We start from the raw sequence: 19,822 nt of genomic DNA, 5'->3' as shown, positions 1-19,822 counted from the left end.
TATAAAGTAAGGGACTTAAACATGAACCTTGGGGTAAGCCCATGTAGCTAATTCTAGAAGTTGTCAGTTGACCTAGTTTCAAGGTCATTTGTTTTTCTGACAGCAAATTATACAAAAAAATATTCAAAATACCGGGTAATCCACTACTGTGCAAATTGTCTGACAGTATGTCTATGGAAACCGAATCAAATGCGCCCTTAATATCCAAAAAGACTGAAGCCAATTGCTCCTTGTGCGCAAAGGCCAGTTGAATATCAGATGAAAGCATCGCTAGACAATCGTTTGTTCCTTTACTCTTCCGGAAACCAAATTGCGTATTTGAAAGTAGATTGTTTGATTCAACCCAATGGTCAAGTCTTAATAGGATCATTTTTTCTAATAATTTCCTCAGGCATGATAACATAGAGATCGGACGGTAAGAATTGTGATCAGACGCTGGTTTCCCAGGCTTTTGAATAGCTATTACTTTAACCTGTCTCCATGCTGGTGGAACTATATTGAATTCCATAAATGAATTATATAGGTTAAGTAATCGTCTTTTAGCGATATCGGGGAGGTTTTTTAGAAGGTCGAATTTGATCATATCGCTTCCCGGAGCAGAGTTATTCGATGAAAGAAGTGCCATTGAAAATTCCAGTATTGTAAATGGTTCATCCAGAGAACCGTTACTTCGGACTGTATCCCGTAAAGTTGGTTGTGCTGGAACAGAATCTGGACAAACCTTTTTAGCGAAGTCGAATATCCATTGGGAGGAGTATTCTTCACTCTCATTGGAAGATGAGCGGTTTCGCATATAGCGAGCCTTTTTCCAAAGCGTTGTCATCGAGGTTTCTCTAGAAAGTCCCTCGATAAAAGTACGCCAGTAATTTCGTTTCTTTGCTTTTAGTAAGTTTTTAAGCTTTTTTTCAAGCTTTAGATACTTTTCAAAAAGCTCAGATCTTTCATGTCTACGATAATCTTTAAAGGCATCGGATTTCTCAAGATACAACTTTGTGCATTCGTCATCCCATCCAGGGGTGGCGGGTCTTCTTTTGAGGGATGCACTTGGAACACGTCGTTTCTGAGCTTCTAATGCGCTTTTGTAGATTAGCTCGGTAAAGAAACGATACTCTTCCAGTGGTGGTAGAGGATCGGTAGAATCAATACCAAGAGTTACCGCCGATACAAATTTTTGCCAATCAATGTTCCTCATGAGGTCAAAAGGAACTTGAATTGACTCATCTGTTTTTAGACGACCACTTTTGATTGAAATAATAATTGGCAAGTGATCACTACCATGGGGATCATTGATAACCTTCCACAGACAATCTAATGATAGTGAGTTAGAGCACAAAGAAATGTCAAGACGGCTCTCTCGAGCAGGAGGGTTTGCTATACGTGTTGCTTCACCAGTGTTCAAGATAGTCAAGTTGAAATCGTCGCACAAATCATAGAAAATACCCGCTCTATTGTCATCGTATGATTCGCCCCAACCAGTACCGTGTGAGTTCATATCGCCCAGTATTAGAACTGGAGATGGAAGGATATTAACTGAACTCCAAAGCTGACGGCGGTTTATGGAAGTCCTTGGAGGGACATATACAGAAGCTATGCAAAGATCTTTGTTCTTCACATTTATTTGGCAAGCGACAATTTCAATGCCTGAAATTATTGGGATTGAGATTTTATAGAAGGAGTAGCACTTTTTGATCCCCAAAAGTACGCCACCATATGAATCATCTCGGTCCAGGCGGATAATGTTAAAATCATGGAAGTTTAGTTCATCTTCAGAAGAAAGCCAAGTTTCACAGAGTGCAAATATATCACAATCAGAATTGTGAATCAAATACTTGAACGAGTCTAATTTAGGTATTAAACTACGACAGTTCCATTGTAATAAAGTGATCATATCTTGATCCTCACTCGACGAATTATCCATCGAAAGATATGAATTCATCAATGAGGGGCCATGATGCAGTCAATTGCTTGAAGTAGTTTCCGACTATAGGAACAAGCAGGTCAATAAGCCCTCGAAGTGGCGATTCGTCGGGAAAGCCGAGGGCATTCAAAATATTATCCACAATGTCCTTAAATTTAATCTTTCCTCGCTTGGACGGGAATGTTTTCTTTGAATTGCGAGTAGACGTGGTGTTTATTTTTGGTAACTTCTTACGATTACCTTTATTAGGTAGCGGCGGTGTGGAAAAGCTGCAGCAAGGATCAGATGGAGCAGCAATTACCGATTTGTTCGGGTTTTTCAATGAATCCCCGCTACCTTCAGATTTTTGCATGCTTTTGAGAGTGGTTTTATTTTTTTTCCGGCGCACTCCCGGGGAGCTAGTCGGCTTCCTTTTACCGGGGGCGTGTACCTCCGGAGACTCACTCTCATCTGCTATGTCAGAGTCCAGTTCATCGGAAGACAAAATCTCAAAAGTGTTTTCATTTTGAGCGGCTGATGCCAACGAAGCAGAGGATCCATTTTGCAACTTAACCATTTCTGCAAACGTCAGCTTGGAGCGTTCTTTTATTGAACGCTTCACATTGTTGGTACGCTTCTTGTACGCGGGGCAGTCCTGCAAAGCATGAAGAGGTTCTTTGCCACAGTAAGCACATTTAGTTGCTTCCTGTTGGCAAGCACCCTCCATGTGGTCTTGGCTACATTTGCCACAACGGGGCTTGTTGTCACAAAAAGCAGCTGTGTGTCCCAACTTTTTGCAGTTGGTACAATTATATACCCTTGGTACAAAAAGTCGCACCGGGAAAAAAACATTTTCAATTTCTAAGAACTTTGGGAGAACCGATCCAGCGAAAGACACCTGTAGTGAGCCTGAAGGGGAATAAGTCTTTTGACCATCTACCGTGGTCGCTGAATACAATATCCTGCAACCCAGAACGTCCACGGTAGATGTAGCAGCATTTTGAAGGCGCCCCATACCTTCCATGACGTCATCACACGTCAGGCTCACTGCAGAGACCACGCCGTCTATCTCCACATCTCGAGATGGGATGTAGACGTAATACTCTTTGTTATAAGCCTCGTCGTCAGCAATATCATTTGCGATATTATATGTAGGCGCAGTTATACGCAGTTTGTTCCGATTGACCTGATGAAATTCGGTCCCCGGGAAACGACGCGTCAATATTCTTTTAATCCCTAAGAAGTTAAGGGCTTTATCTTTCTGCCGAAAATAGACAACCCAAGGCGAGGCAGAGGACGCCTGATAATGGCGCTTTCTAAGTTTATCATTGGGAGGCTTACTGCCCCCCTTTGAACCATCCATTAGAAATTGAAAACTTTCGTTAAAAAGTAATTAATTTTTTATTAAAGAACCACCCTATGTGGAACGATTCCACTGGGGGAGAGACAGACGATTCACAAGCAAACAGTCAGAGGAATGGGTATACAAAAAACAGATACGTGCTATTATTTGCCCTTACCGTTTCTACTGCTTATACTGTTGCTGCTCTGCCACAATAGATGCCGGTCGTACACACCGTCCGTGCGGTGGCTCACTGCTTTCTGCTGGTTATTGTTTCCAGTCCGTGTGATTGCCACTGTTTAACCGTTCTTGCTGCTAACTATGGCTAATGATGCGGCAAGAATTTCGATATCGTCGAAGCGGGTTAAAGTTGAACAGACCGACCGTAGGCTTCGACAGGATCGGCTGCTTCCTTCCGAAATGCGCGAGTCACCTAAGGCACAAAAACTACTTGCAAATAAAAAACTTTTCGCGGTGAAAAAATACTTTCAATGCAATGCCATGTGACGAGACAACAGACCCTGATGTTGCTCATTCGCTAGCAGAACGTGGAATGACTTCAAATGTTAAAGCAAATGCATATATAGAGGTACCAGACATGTTTTGTAGTGTCAGGTACTCTATTTTATAATCTGTGAAAGGGAAATCACAAATCGAGTTTCAACAAAATACATGGCATGTTGAGAGATTGAGCTCGTGAGAGAGAATTTCTCTCTCAAATTTGAATTTTTTTGGCACTCTGGGAACTGGTAGTAAAACAGGTAAAATTGTATGGGGGAAAAATCATTTTTATTTAATTGTAGCTTGTTTAGCATTAATTTCCGGGAAAAACTGAACGACAAAGTCCCTGATTCATTTCTTTAGGTTGTCGTTTACTTTTTTTGACCTGAATATGCACCGAAAGCGAATTATTCCCACTTCTCTCAATTTTTATATGGGGATTTTTATCACTTCCTACCAGTGGAACAGCGCCATCTCTGTGGAAAATTATCGAACAAAATGATTAATTAACAAACATATTCAAAATGCCGGACATTGGACATATCTTAAAACTTTCTAGATTGCAAATTTAACAAAACTTCACGTGTGTGACGCCTAAAAATTGTTTGGGATTCTCAATTGTACCATTTTGGATACATGCCAAATTTTGTAAATTTGGTGACATTTTTAAAACTCGCTTGATTTGAGTAAAGGCACTTCTACAGGGTGCGTGACGAATTTTTGCAGTAAATTTCAAATAGTAATTTCTCATGCTTGTGCATCATGATTTAGATATATTTGGCAGCACTGGATAGCTTATACTGTTAGGTGTAAGATTTAAACAAACAATGTTGAGTAAACGTAAAGATGTCGAAACGAGAGAGCAATCTGTCAGCCGTTGTCGCTTTGTTGCGCGCCGGAGTATGCATGAAGGAAATAATTCGGTCGGTAAATGTGTCTGAAAGAACAGTGTATAATATTAAAAAAGGCTTGGGAAAGTGATAAGACGGAGCACCTGCTCATACTGCTAATAAAGCACAGAAATGGCTTACGGAAAATATTTCGTAAATTTGGGAGGAAGAAATTTGGCCCCCAAGCAGTCCCGATATCAACCCGTTGGATTATTTTGTATAGGGCGTCGTCCAACGGGATACCAATAAAACCCCTCACACCACACTTAAGTCGCTAAAAGCTAAAATCAAGACAGTGATGACATCTATGGATCGAAACATTTTAAAACGTGCATACTGTAGTTTCCGGAAGCGTCTAACTACAGTCGTCGAAAGGGAAGGCAATTTTTTGAATAAATTTACTTACAACTTCCATATGTTGCGAAAGAAAATAAATCGCACAAAATTCATTGCTAGAATAACTAACTGGTGTATTTTTTCTCAAATATGCCATTTACTGCGAAAATTCGTCACGCACCCTGTACTTCTAATTTATTTGATATCAACATCAATAAAAATCCACGGGAAGCTCACTAAACAGCTTAACGTAGTCTACTTCAACCTACGTGGGGTTGCGTTTTGTGCACAGCTCCAGTATTGTTTTCTAATTCAGTTATTTTTGCTATTCTGAATATATTTGCCATATAAATTTCTATACATATTTATAAAAAAAAGCAATAGAACCCATCATTATCAAAATCCCATAAAATCTATTGCAGCTACCATATATACTAGACTGAGGCAAAATTTGAAATGTTTGCTCTACAGTACTTATACGGTTCCACATTGGGTCCTATAAAGAGGAAAAAGTTGAACTCATTTAGTAAGAAACTGACTTATGATAAGCCACTTGAATTTATATGGAAATTACTATGGGAAATCCTATTTTCTTATTCTTATCTTGCTAACAACTCACCATATCGGTTTACATGATAGCTGTGATCGTAACAAATTTTCTCAGCTACAACTTGTCGAAGACCACTTTTCGATAACATTTAAGGAACACTAGTTAATAAAATATCTAACCACTAATGTCTTATGATCATGCTCAATCATCTGTTCAGTTAGACAACATTGGTTTCTGGGTTTCTTACCAAATGAGTTCAAATTTTGAGAGGCTAATCAGGATATAATTTGGAATCGTTTTAACACTATGGAGCGATAATTTCAAATATTGCTCTTCGTCGACTTTCTCTTTTGATAACCAGGGCTATGCAAACAGCTTTCTTGCTATTTTTGCCACATAGCATGATTTCTTTTTTTTTTGTATTAGTTTATTTGTACAGGCTCAATCGGATAAGCTTTACAGAGCCAAGTTATCATTTGCGTTATACATAATTGATGTCTTAAATCTAAAAGGAATTGAACCAACTACTCGCGGTCGCCTCGAGGTTAGTAAAGATTTACAGTTTTATGGATGGGGAGAGGGAGAAGGAGGTACATAGCATGATAAAAGAGGTTTTTATCGATCGTCCAAATCGTCAAATACAACAGGGAATGTTGTTGAAGCTGAGTTATTAATGAAAGAGAATGTCGATGAAGAGAATCGATCATAGTAGATAGGCCCTTTTTCCAGCTCTGTATAGAAATGGTTGTTATTAATGATAGCAACTACGGGTGTTCGGACAGGAAGTGAACATGTCTACATATGATCTGATTGGCTACACCTTCGATCAATAGCTGGGAGGAGGAGGAGGAGTTCTGCAGCTACGTATAAATTCAGTCATTCTTTGATAAATCATGGTACCGTCCGAAAAGCAAATACAATATAGTTTGAGTTTATCCGTGACTTTCCTTCAAGTGTTCTTGACCACTCAACGGATATTGGTAAGTTTTTGTCGAATTGCATTCCCCAATATAGTTAAATTGTGTTATTCAACAGAAAATGTCAAATGTTGAGAAATCGAAGCGTAAGAATTTGACCCTGAGTGAGAAATTGGACTTAATCCAGCAGTTTTAGAACAAAACTTGTTCCAACGCAATCCTTGCGAGGAAATATGGTGTGAATCGAGCTTCCTTAAGAAAAATTAAAGTGGAGAAAGAACGGTTGCAGCAAACTTCCTCAGAGAGAGGCATCAGGAACTGCAAAGTTAAATATGTAGCATCCGGTAAATATCGTCAGATGGAGCAGGCCTTATTCTATTGGTTTATCCAAATGCGTGATAAACACCAAACTATCACAAACAATTGGCATTGTGGCAAAAGCCAAGATCTACGCGAAGAAACTTGCAATTGAGCCGAGTTTTAGGGTTGGACGCTTGAAAATGTGCGGTGAAAAGTTATCAAGCGATGTGGACAGTGTGCCTTAAGGCTGTTATTATTTCGTATTGTTACCGAAAACAAATGTACGGCTGATTGAGTCCGCACTCTTCGTTTCATGACCATACTCTCGTTCATAGCGATGCTAGCTCAGCACCAGGTTTCAATCGGGCTAAAGAACGCGTTACGTTTATGCCATGAGCCAACGCTTCGGGAACTCATAAATTGCCAATGATGATGATTGGAAAACCAAATCCTCCTTGAGTTTGTAAAAATGTCCAGATTCTTGTTCAATATACGTCATCCAAGAATACTTGGAATATACATAGAAATTATCACCGACTTCGGTAATTTTTACCGAAATCTGAATTTTGCTTTTCAGCTACTTCCCAAGTAACATTGCAAGCTTTATAGAGCATTCTACAAGTCCAAATCATGGTCTACAGAACCCTCATAAAACCAACATTGTTGCTCGGGTTTGAAACTAAATCTCCACTAAAATGACAAGATTTGATCATTTAAGCAAGGTTGAACATGTTTTGAAATTATTTTCAAGTTCAGGTCAAAGTGAAGGTCAAAGTTTTACCGTGAACGTATTCTGATTTCAGTAAAATTTACCGAACACGAAAACAAAATCTTAGTGTGCAACTCAAACGGATTAACTTGAAAGATGTAAGCTGGCTCCAAGAAGCTCGGTTGGATGTTTCAAAAGTAGCAATTCAACGATCATGGGCCAATGCTGCACGAAGACGACGTTCAGCTTGCCGTATTATTCAACTCTCAGAGGAACAACGACGCTATACAAATTGAGGATTATCCCGAGAAGGAATCATTCTTGAACGCCGACATAACCGCTCTGAATTGCTGTGATGAAAATGAAATCAAAGCACAAGAAAACGATGAAACAGATCATGACGAAACACAGGACATCAATGAAGATTTGTCTCCTAAAGAAGTCGAATCTATTGAGCAAACCACCATTGATTCGCACTCAGCGGGTTATTCAGCACCTGGCACGTGGATTGAGTGTGCGAACATTAAAGAATCTCCTTCCAGAAACTTGATTGAACAATTGATCAAAAATACGAGCGTTCAAACAGGAAGATGCCCAAGCGAGTAGGGAGAAGAGCTCGCCCTTTGTACACGAAATTTTATCAACAGGGAGTTGGCATTCCCACTCTCCTCATCCAAATCTTTTCAATCGGGTGCCCTGATGGTCCTTCCCAATCCCAGGATTGTTTTATGTTTATATATGAGCAGTAACAAAAATTTAAAATTTAAAGCGATCTCCAACTTTCGCTGTTTTTTTCACCCTTCTGCCCAATTTTCGTGCCTATTTGTGAGCTCGTTGTCCTTCTCTGCATCACTGCTAGTCGCTACTATGTTCCCGAAAGTCTTCTATGTTATTTCTGATGTGTTCTACGACACTCTGTACGATATCAAGGGCAATACCCTAAGGTACAATATAGAACCATATACTACTATCAAAGATACCCGCATTATCAAAGATACCTCATTTTACGGTACCTAGATTCATGTGGTACCGCTTAATTTCTCGCGTGCGGTCGTTTGTAGCAGTTTTATAATCTCGCGGATAAATGCTTTCATGTTAGCCCTCCATTCCACTTCTGGGCAGTGAGAGTGGTGATGATGTGACGAGAGTGAAACTTTTCGCTTGTTTTACCCGTTACCAGTGTAACGACGTGGAAATGAGAAATGATGGGCTTCTATTTCACACCCGTTCTTCCGGAGCTTTGATAGCACCAGACTTGAGTGTCGAAAAATGAGGCTATGATTATTTTTTTCGACGTTGGGAAATTTTGTAAAAAGCTTTAGTTTGTAAGTTTTGTACACAGTTTCAGTTTTTGTTATGTTTACATCATTTTCTTCAATAATCACAATATCATCAATTCGCTGTGACGAGGAGCTTCGGTGACATATTTATGTTTTTGATCGTGATTTGAATCCCTGATCACCTGTTGTAAATTTAAGCCAATGTTAAGATGGAATGTGTAAGTTTGAACTAAATATATCTGAAGACGAGATTGATGGTACCCTAGACAAGACAATGTCAAAACATTCCAACTGAATAATGTCACGCCACATGTAGATAATTATCTGATCCAGTAACACTTCCGCATACCCTCATTCAAGAGATCGTTATAGATGGATGCCCTCGTCCAGTACAGTATCTACCTCTAATGCAACACGATTCACCCAATTCCGTCCTTTTCGATTCGTTTGTTTTTATTATGTCATTAAGCTAGTCGAATGCTTCCGCAAACGCTGGTGTCGCTTCCACTGAACTTGAAGTCAATCACAATACTCGGTCTCGTCACCAGTGCACCATCATTTGCGGCAACGAGGGAGGCTTTCATAAATTAGATAATTCACAACCATTTAGTTGCACGTAAATTCCGTGCAAGTTTCACGCATTCATTTATGTTAGGGTACAGCTAGTTAGGCAGCGACCCAAGCGACAAGGGCTATTGAAAGCATAATTTCCTAGAAAACTTGGTTTCTAGTTTCTGATCGGTTTCACTATTGCTCCTGCTTGACTGCGTGACTATCGGCAAAGACGCCATGGTCCGTCGTTCCACAGGGTGGTGGAGAAAAAACGCCCGGTTGCATATCTGGCACTGCCATCGATTTTCTACCAAAGTGTCGTGGCCGACGCTGGCAGGGGTAGGCAAGCGGGAGGATAATTTTGCCATCGCAGCCACTCGGCTACCACCGACCGTGTGTTACCTTGTCAGATCATTACGCGGACAAACCCAGACGTCTGTAGCTGGAGCTCATAGACTGGGTTATTATTTGTCATCGGCATCATCATTAAGTCAATGGTCTTCATGGCCCCATCATGACTCTGTGTGAATGTGCCGGTGGCCACCGGAGATATCATTGCACTTACCGAGTAATGGAACTTTTATGACGATTGTTCTCGCATTACAGTTTGATTGTTGGGTTGGTGGTTCCGGTGTTAGGAGACGATGGAAAACTTGCAGTTTGGTGCACTTTTTGATGAGGGAGGTGTGCTTTTCGTGCTTACCTTGTGGACTATAGATCTTCACGGTGTCTGTAAAAAAAAGAAACGTAGCAATTAGTTATGTTTTACTTGAAGAGGGTCATGAACTCTTGATAACCCTAAGATCGTTAACCTAGAATTGAATGTACCTAGATTGATTAGTTATACTGTGAGATCTTGATTTTAGCGGCATGACACTATGGTCTTTCATATAAAAATACCCAACTCTTTATTTTTCAACTCAATGTTTCATATTTTAGTCAGTTCAGAAGCATTACATCTCTGATCACGCCTTCCTTCGGAAGGGAAGTAAAGCCGTTGGTCCCCGGTTCTTGAGTTGATGGGTCGATAGGTAGAGTCCAGGTGTGGGAACTGCCTCCCTGGCGTCGGTAGAATTGGTGCTCAGCACGGAAAGCAAGATTGACGGAAAACAAATCAAGGAAAAAATCCACTTAAATGCCCACATTCATCAGGATTGGCCTTAGACATCATTTTGATTAGAAGAATATTCAAAATGACCAAATTTACGCAAAAATATGAATCATGGCCCATAACAAACAACTATGCAAAGTTTTGTATAGATTGGAGAAGGTCAAGTTAATCCGATTTGTCATTTGGCATGGAACTGCACTATTTTAAGATCATTGAGGAAATGCAATGCCATTTTTACGATTAATGAGATAATTGTTTTGGTTATTTCGGTACTATTCAATTTTTTAATTTAGAACTATTTTTACGTATTCCGGCCATTTTGTAGATTGCAACAACATGTGGCATTCAAAAGTCAGTTTGGAAAATGTATTGTTGACTTTGATGGGCCGTTTAAAGCGTCTTTAGGACCACTATGATCAGGCCTGTCAAAGTGGTTACCAATGGTTACTTCAAGTGTAACCAGCTCCGAAAACCGATTATTATTTATTCCTTAAATAACATTAATTGGGCACAAAAATATCAGACAACCTGCGCTCCTCTTTTAGGTTGAACACGAAAAAAGCCCTGTTTTCACTTGTTTGGCTGCCAAATTCCATTTCCGCTTGCAATTCTTTAGGTCAATTGCAGTCCCACCCTTTTTCTTCAATATGTTCTACACAATTGAGCAGTATTCCCATGGGGTGCGACACATCTAAATCTCAATTTAAGATCGTCCTCAAATCTCACGATAGCGAATCAATCTACGAAAAATCTTTTTTCATCTCTTGCATCTAAATCCATCTACTTGCATCGCTCTCCACCATTTTGCAGGAAATCTTCAAAATCTTCATCAATATTCCAGCTATCTAATAAGTGTACGCGCATCTCACAACAGCAAAGCAACCATTTTCCTGCATCTTAGATAGAGTCACTCCCCTCGAGTATTCCTCAATTGGGCTTAGTTCTGCAATATTGGCCGGATTCATTTCTTTGGGACCAATGTGACGCCATGTTTGCTGTACCACCATAGAGGTAACTCTAAGACCACTGGGTCCCGAAGAAAATCATTATTATTTTTGGCTCACTCAGTACCAGAACAACGGTCCCAAGCAGTCCCAAGCTATTTCACTCACCCCTGCATGTTCTGCATGAATCCACACACCCCTGATGTTATCTGTCAAACTTTCATAGCGAATCAAAACAAACATAGTGTAGTAATAGAATTTCAACTAGAGTAGGGTACGTTAATCGTTTGCTTGGGACCAATAGGCTACTAAAGTGGTGAGCCAATTTAAAATCGTTAGTTTCGTATTGATTGTTGGTACCACTGTGTGGTGGAATTTGAGCAGTGACAGCTTGTCAAGTGCTGCCAGAATAGGCAATCCAGCTCATGCTGTTCCAGAAAAGACAGCAGTCTCTTTCGTAGGCACTCCTCGTGGTAAATTTGCTGCTTCATGGTCTCAGAAGTAACGCAAATTTTGCTTTTCAGCCCACAACTGCAGATTGCTTGCCAGACAAGGAACTTTTTTTTTGGGAATCTCGACTTCTTTTTATTTAACATTCTTCCGGTCAACCGAGATATAAAATTCCTGCCCAGAAATTTGATCAAAAACTTAGAAGAAGCGGAAAGACTGGGATTTTCATTTCGACCGTGCAAGATCGAATCGCGACGTTCTTGCTCCGGTAAAGCCATGATGTAAACAAATCAACTTATCCTGACAACCAATGCCTACTGTGATTCTAAACACTCTTAGCTTGATTTGTGAAATTTTGAAATGGCAGCGTTTTTAATTTATCAGGATTTTTTCGTGTTCCACCTTTATAAAAACAACGCACCAACATGTATAAGGAGATTGTTGGTCACCCATCCTGATTAATATGCGCTCATATGAGCGTAATTGCGCTGCGAACATACACCATGAGCAATTTTCTGTCGTCATCCAGATTCAATTTGCACCTCTAGATGTGGATTGAAAATATTCCAAACGCAGAAACAAACATTAGAAACAAAATCTTCCTACAAATGTGCCTTAAAATATGTGACCACATGAGATATAAAATTTGTCAGGTACAAATTATTTGGTTTTATTTAGGCCGCCTTATGTGCATATGTGCTCAAATTTCTGATAGCTTCAGGACAGCTCTAAAGATTTCGGGACCATTATTTTCAGTGAAGAACATCGAGCTTCAGGGCAGTTCCATTAACTGCAGGAAAACTGCAAAACAATTTCTGTAAACCTTGCGACAGTTCTGAAATCTTCACGGCAGTTTCATGAATATCTTCAAAAATGCGGTAACTTTAGAGAAGTTCCGAAAACTTTAGGTAAATTTTTAGAAGCTAAGGACAATTCCCTTAATGTCAGGAAAATAACGGAAACCATCAATCAAATTTAAGGATAGTCCAAATAACGTCAATTCACCTTAGTAAACTTAAGAAAAATTTCGGGAACTTAATGGAAGATCCCAATATTCACGGAAGTCCAGGAGAATAGCGAGAGCTTCAGGGAAGTTCCATGAATATCTGAAAAGATTAGAGATCTTTAGGATAGTACCATTAACTTCACAAAACTGGTAGGAACTTTAAACAAATTCTGGGAAATGGAAAGCAATGCCTTTTCAAGTAGTTCAGAGAACTTAGGTCTAGAAATTTTATGTGCTTTTCAGAGATCCTATGGATGTTTTTCAATGATTTAAGGTAAGTTACAAAGACTTTATGAAAGTTCACATCAATTCCAATAAATTCAAGACAGATCCATTAACTTCTGGAAGATTTCTGAGACTGCAAAGAAGATCCGGAAATTTCAGGAACGTACAGATAGCTTCAGAGAACTCCAAAAAACTTAAAAAAAAACATCCGTAATAAGCTTCGCAGAAGTTCAGAGAACATCAAAGAAGTTTAAAGGGTTTTCAGGACAGTTCCATTCATTTAAAAGATCTTCAGGAGATTCGAGAGAACTTCAGGGAAGCTCTGAGAACATCAGAACCAGGCTTAAACATGCTTATTACAGCTAAAATGCTTCTTTTCGAAATAATGAAACTATGAGATGGAGTAAATGGCTCTAATGTTGGCCTATGGATCTAAGATTGGGCCCATCGCTAAAAATCTGCTATATCAATTTTATATAGATGAACGCGTCACCGAGACGGTACTAATGAATATTTTTCATCGCTATTGAAAATTCAGTCGATTACTGAATTTATGTATGGGTCCAAATTAAGGGCATTTAGGCCGACATTACTTCCATTTCCCCTATTATAATAAAAATTGGTAAATGTAAGATGCAACAAGATGAGGTAAAGCTTGTGTATGACAATAAAATGTGTCAACTTTGCTTCCAGAGTTTCACAATAAGCTTTTTAAGCTGCAATGAATGATCCTGATGAGTCGTCATAGCTCCTGTTCTGGCTTATTACATATAAAAATAATTGTTATAATATCTCATAGTATCATGATTTCGAAAAGTAGCATTCAAGCTACAATGGACATGTTCAAGCCTGATCAGGACAGGTCCGAGAAACTAAGGGCAGTTTAATTAATTTCAAGGATATTTCTGGAACTTTGAAGTGGTGATCCAGAATTTAAAAAATCTTCCGCAACGTTCCGAGGGCTTCAGGAAAATGGCGTAAACCCTTGGCATGTTACATCAGGATAAGGTGAGAACATTTAAGGGAAGTTCTGTGTAATTCATGGCAGTTTTGACCCCACCGATCCAACAATCGTGAAATCCGCTTCCGCGTAGCTCGAGCCATCATCGACAGTCGCCTACTGTACGGTGTAGAGATTACATCCCTTGTCACTGAGAAAGCCGTCCAGATTATGGAATCGGTGTACAACGGCTACGTTCAAACAGTCTCCGGTCTCCTGCACTCTACCCCGGCCGACACTGCATGCGTTGAAGCCGGTATCCTACGCTAAAAAGTCGGGAAACAACAGGATCATTCTCCTCGACGAGGCGAACCGACTCCTCCACACGGCCGCCGACGTAGATCTTCCTCCAGTGGCCAGGGTCCACTGGCACGGAGGCAAAAGTTGGCAATCGCACAGGATCAAAATTGACAGCCGAATCCAGGACCGCATCAGGGTAGGAGACAACTCGCTGGCTTTACGCCGGACAGTTGTCGAAACTCTCGGGGCGCACTACCAAGGTAATGAAGTTAGGTACACCGACGGCTCTCTCTCCAGAAGCGGAGTGGGAATGGGTGTCTCCGAAGATGATCTGCTTAAGAGCAGATCGCTCCCGACCCAATGCTCGGTGTTCTCAGCTGTGGCAGCGGCCATTCTCCACACGGTTAAGTTACCGGCCGATATTAGTCGTAACTGACTCACACAGCGTGATATTGGCCCTTAAAACAGAAACACCGAATCATCCGTGGACCCAAGGAACGGTAAAGCGCGCGCCGCCCAACACAGTATTCATGTGGGTACCCGGTCACTGCAGGATCCAAGGGAACGTGATAGCCAACCACCTCGCCGGCTCAGGTCAGACCGGACCCAGGTCCACCGGCAATGTACCGCTCCAAGATGTCAAAAAGTGGATCAAGCCGACGATTCGGAGAGCCTGGGACACCGAGTCGAGTAACAACAGGACACACCACCTTCGGAAGGATTGACAAAACCTACGAGAACAACGAGTGGTGTCAAGGCTGCGCACCGGGCACAGCAGAGTCTCCCACAACTTCGGAGGACCTGCGAAACCTGCAGAGTGCCAGCCACCGTGGAGCACATCCTCGTGAACTGCGCGGAGTTGGAAGACCTTCGGGCTGCCTTCGGCTTGGAGTCAATCAGCATTCGGAACCTGTTGGGCGACGATCTCCGGCAGCAGCCACCCTCATCACCTTCCTAAAGGAGGCGAAACTTTACCACAATATCTGAGTGTTCCTTGTTTGTATTTCCGTTTTGTTTGCCCCTTTTGGCAGTTTTCTACACCTTTTCATTATAGCAAGATAAATGTACCCAGGCCCAGGCCCCTAGTGACAAGACCTATACTAACAGCAGCGTTTGACAGTAGTCAGCATGTCCCGGGCTCAAATCGTTTATTTTGCTGTTCTGGGCCCGCTGTCACGGTATAACATGTTACCTACGCGCCTTCCACTGGGCTGAATGTACCACAGCCAAGATTGGGAATCTTCTTCTGAGAACCCCATTTTTTTTCTCCTGTTCTCAATCTTAAGAGATGAACTAGCCATATAGCTAAAAAACTCTATAATTAAGGAAACAAAATGGCAGGATCTTCAGTGAACATCAGAGAACTTCAAGTTAGTTCCATTATTTTCAAGCAAATTTCGACAGCTTTGAAAATGTTCCCAAATCTTTAAGATAGTTAAGATATTTTATGGTAGTTTCATTATATTTAGCACAGAGAGCTTCTGAGCAGTCCCATTAACTTCAGAAAAAATGCAGGAAATTTCAAGGAGTTCCGAAGAAATATGAGATTGTTCCGAAAATTTCAGGAATTTTCCGGAAACTTCAGGAACTTTATAGGGTTTTATGAATATCAGTAAAATTTCTAGAACATTAGAAAATATAGGCATCTTCAAAGAAATAATAAAAACTTCAGCAAAATGCAGGTAAAATAAGAGGAGACGAGAGTTTCAAAGAAGTTTTCAAAACTTCTGGAAAATTTTGGGAAATAACGGGAAGTTTAAAAAAATTCCGAGCAACTCAGGGAAGTCTAGATAATTTTGCAAAGTTCGGCGATATTTTGTGCAGTACCAACAACAACACGAAGGCACGTTAAACTTGAGGGAAATCCAGAATGTTGGGGAAGATTGTAGATGTTGAAAAATAAGTTTCGATGATTTTGATTGACATTAATTATTTCAGGAAAACAATGGGAACTTTGAGAAAGTTCCGGAAATTTCAAGGAAATTATTCCAGGAAAGTTATTCAGGCAAACGTTTGGGAATATCCGAGAGCTTCAAGTAAACTCCGAAAACTTCTGGAAAGTTTCATGTAAATTGGGCAGTTTAAAAATGTGAGGCAACCTCAGGGTAGATCATTGCAGCTCCATTAGCCCTGCGTCTGTGCCAAAAAAAACTTAAGACAGATGTTTATATCACGAGATTCAAACCAAATAGGATGTTGCTTCTGAAATGATACGGGAATACAAGGTCTTCAAAAACGTGGATCCCTCCCCCCGAAAGATTCACCCCCCCCCCCCCCTAAGTCTGAAATTTTTACCCTCCGTTACTCGCGCCAACTATTGTAACACGAGTACACTGAGGCAAATAGACCTAAGAATTTCATAAGGATCGACTTATGAACAACATATATGAATTTCATAAGCCCGACTTATGGTTGATTTTCGGGTAACATGAGGTAGCTCTTATACGCCTTTAACCATTTCATTTACCTAAGCGTTGAGAGGCGAGTGGTCAACACACGGGCCACCTAACCTCTACGTCCATTTTCCGGTTCCAGTCTGCTTCGATTTATTATTTTTTTGTCAACATTATTTTTCATAAGGCAAGTCAATGAAATTCACACTCATTTCTTGTGGCTAAAATTCACAAGTGTATCTTATGGAATTCTTACGTTCTTTTGCCTGCGTGTAGGGGAGAACAGTACATAACGCACCCCCGGGGTAAGACGCACTTTTTTATTTTATTTTTAGTTTTTCTTGGAATTTTTAAGCCAACTCTAGGATTTATCATGCAGGATTTTGAGTTCAGATGCTATGCTAGAAGTGCTGCTTGATAAGACAACAAAAAAGTAACGTAAAAACCATGAAAAACACAAATGAAAGTCAGCTGGTGCGTTCTGCCCAGGGGGTGCGTTGTATATCATTCTCCCCTACTTGCGCGTTGTACTTTGTACAACAGTGTGAGTTTTCCATTGCCATTTTGCAGCCGAGCTACCAATTGATATGAAACCAACGGGTATTCCTTAAAAAACTTGTTTTTAACTAAACAAGCTAAACTTTTATCACAGTTAAACCCCAAACAATGCGGATAATAGAGAAAATGTGAATGGAAACCGCGTATACGGTGTCCGTACTAGGTGAGATTTGACTTAATTGGTTACAACATGGAAAATCTCTTGATCCTGATCAGATATAAAATTACTTCCTTGGGCAAAGTTGTTCTAGAGATGATAACCTATTTTCTGATGGAGAGTAGTTCAGAAAATTCTCACTACGTGACGCTAGTATATACGTGCAATTGTTGCATATACAACAGCTCGAGTTCCCAACCAGATAGAAAGGTACTGTTTTCGGCATAGTTGTTCAGGAGGTCAAGACCTTTTCGCAGGTAGACAGTAGTGCACAATTTTCTCACTACACAGCGCCTGTGTACACGTGAGATTCTCATATTTAATATCCCGAGATCCTGACCAGATAGAAAGTTACTATCTTCGGCAAAGCTGTTCAGGAGATCATAAACTTTTTGCTGGTGAACAGTAATTCAGAATCTTCTCACTAGGTAGCGCTCGTATACATGTTAAGTTCTCGCATGTGATACATCCTGACCAGATAGAGAGTACTTGGCAAAGTTGTTCAGGAAGTTAAGATCTTTTCGTTGGTGGACAGTTGTTCATAATTTTCTCACTACGCGGTGCTAGTATACACATGCAATTCTGGCATATACAATAGCTCAAGATCCTGAGCAGATAGAAAGTTACTGTATTGGGCAGGGTGTACTTGTTCAGGGGGTCAAGAATTTTTGGCTGGTGGACAGTAGCCCAGAATTTTCTCACCACGTGGCGCTAGTAAACGTGTACAATTCTCGCGTATGCGTATGGTAGATAGTTAATTTCTTCGAAAAAGTTGTTTATGAGGTCAATGCCTATTGCTTGGTGCGCAATAGTTCAAAATGTTCACACTACGTGGCGTTAGTATACAAGCGAAATTCTCGCATGTAAAATATCTCGAGATTTTGATCAGATTGAAAGTAACTGTCGTCGACAAAGTTGTTCAAGAGGTCATAACTTTTTCGCTAGTGGACAGTAGTTCAAAACTGCCACGTGGTGAGATAATTCTTAACTACTGTCTACCAGCCAAAAAGTCAACTTTGCTACCAGACCCCCTAAACAACTTTGCCGAAGACAGCAACTTTCTAGATGATCAAGATCTTGAGCTGAATATGCGAGAAAGCACTATATACTAGCGCCGCATAGTGAGAAAATTCTGCACAATTGTCACCCAACAAAAAGATCTTGACTTCCTAAAAAACTATGCCGAATAAATTTACTTTCTATCTGGTCAGGATTTAGAGATATTTTATATGCGAGAATTTCACATGTGTAGTAGCGCCGCGAAGTGAGAAAACTCTGAACTACTATCCACTTGCGAAAAGGCCTTGATCTCCTGAACAACTATGCCGAAAACAGTACCTTTCTATCTGGTTGGGAACTCGAGATATTTTATGTATACTAGCGTAGTGAGCAAATTCTGAACGATTGAGCACCAAGCAATAGGCTTTGACCTCCTGAAAAACTTTGTCAAAGACAGTAACTTTCTGTCTGGTCAGGATCCCGAGATATATCACTTGCAAGAATTTCACATGTATGCTAGCGCTACGTAGTGCGAAAATTCTGAACTACTGTCCCCCCGCGACAAGCTTATGACCTCCTGAACAAATTTGTCGGAGGCAGTAACGTTCTATCTGGTCAGGATCTCGATATATTCCATGTTGTAATCAATGAAGTCAAATCCCACGTAGAATGGCCACAGTTTACGCGGTTTTCATTTACATTTTCCCTATTATCCGCATTTTTAGGTGTTTACTGTAATCAAAGTTTAGCTTGTTTCGATCAAAACAAGTTTTTTGAGGAATACTCGTTGGTTTCAGATCGATTGGTAACTCAGCAACAAAATGGCAATTGAAAACTCATGTGTGTTGTACAAAGTACAACAGCGTGAGTAACGGAGGGTTAAACAAAAAGTCCACTAAATTTACTTTGCCAAACATTTGAAATTTATGAAATCTATTGAACTTTCGTAAAGATACGGCAAATTTAATTTGGGATCAAATTGACCCAAGGATACAGACAACGTAAGTTTTTCAATAAAATGTTTCCAATAAATTTGATTTCAAGTTTTTTTGGAGCATATTTCATCTAATATTACAATTTACCGGTTTACGCACCTAGTCACGAAATAATTAGTAAAACCAATCGACAAATAAAAAAAAAACAGCCTTACAAAGTGGCCGGAGGTCAAATTGACCCCAAGGTACAGGCAAAAGGTTGATATGAGGAAAATTGCAGAAATTTTTTAATGGTTTCCTAATATTCTAGAAATCTTGAGAACTTCAGAGGTATTTAGAAATATTTTGAGAACCTTAACAGAAATTCATTGATTTTCAAAAAAGTTAAGGGATTTTCAGAATAGTGCTATAGGGCTAATAGGGCAGTATCAAGAGCTTCTGGAGAATTGGATGAATTTTAGTGAAGTTCCAAGTACTTCAGGGAAGATTGGAAAACCCCAGGGTATTTCCAGTAGCTTTATATCAATTTT

The 19,822-nt window shown here is 40.2% G+C and overlaps 1 protein-coding gene across 1 annotated transcript in view; it reads right to left on the bottom strand.

Annotated features, from left to right (window-relative positions):
- Positions 1 to 19,822, bottom strand: part of Gld (Glucose dehydrogenase) — a 178,139-nt gene that overhangs the window by 111,851 nt on the left and 46,466 nt on the right. The window contains exon 2 of the mRNA XM_065217882.1: positions 9,978 to 10,004. The gene's annotated coding sequence lies outside the window, so the exon portion shown is untranslated. The remainder of the gene's footprint in view (positions 1 to 9,977; positions 10,005 to 19,822) is intronic.

This window comes from Ochlerotatus camptorhynchus, unplaced genomic scaffold, assembly GCF_037179485.1.
Source record: "Ochlerotatus camptorhynchus isolate MF236.1 unplaced genomic scaffold, CSIRO-AGI_Acam_v1.1 ptg000081l, whole genome shotgun sequence".
Lineage (NCBI taxonomy): Eukaryota > Metazoa > Arthropoda > Insecta > Diptera > Culicidae > Ochlerotatus > Ochlerotatus camptorhynchus.
This window is presented reverse-complemented; position numbering and strand designations above follow the sequence as displayed.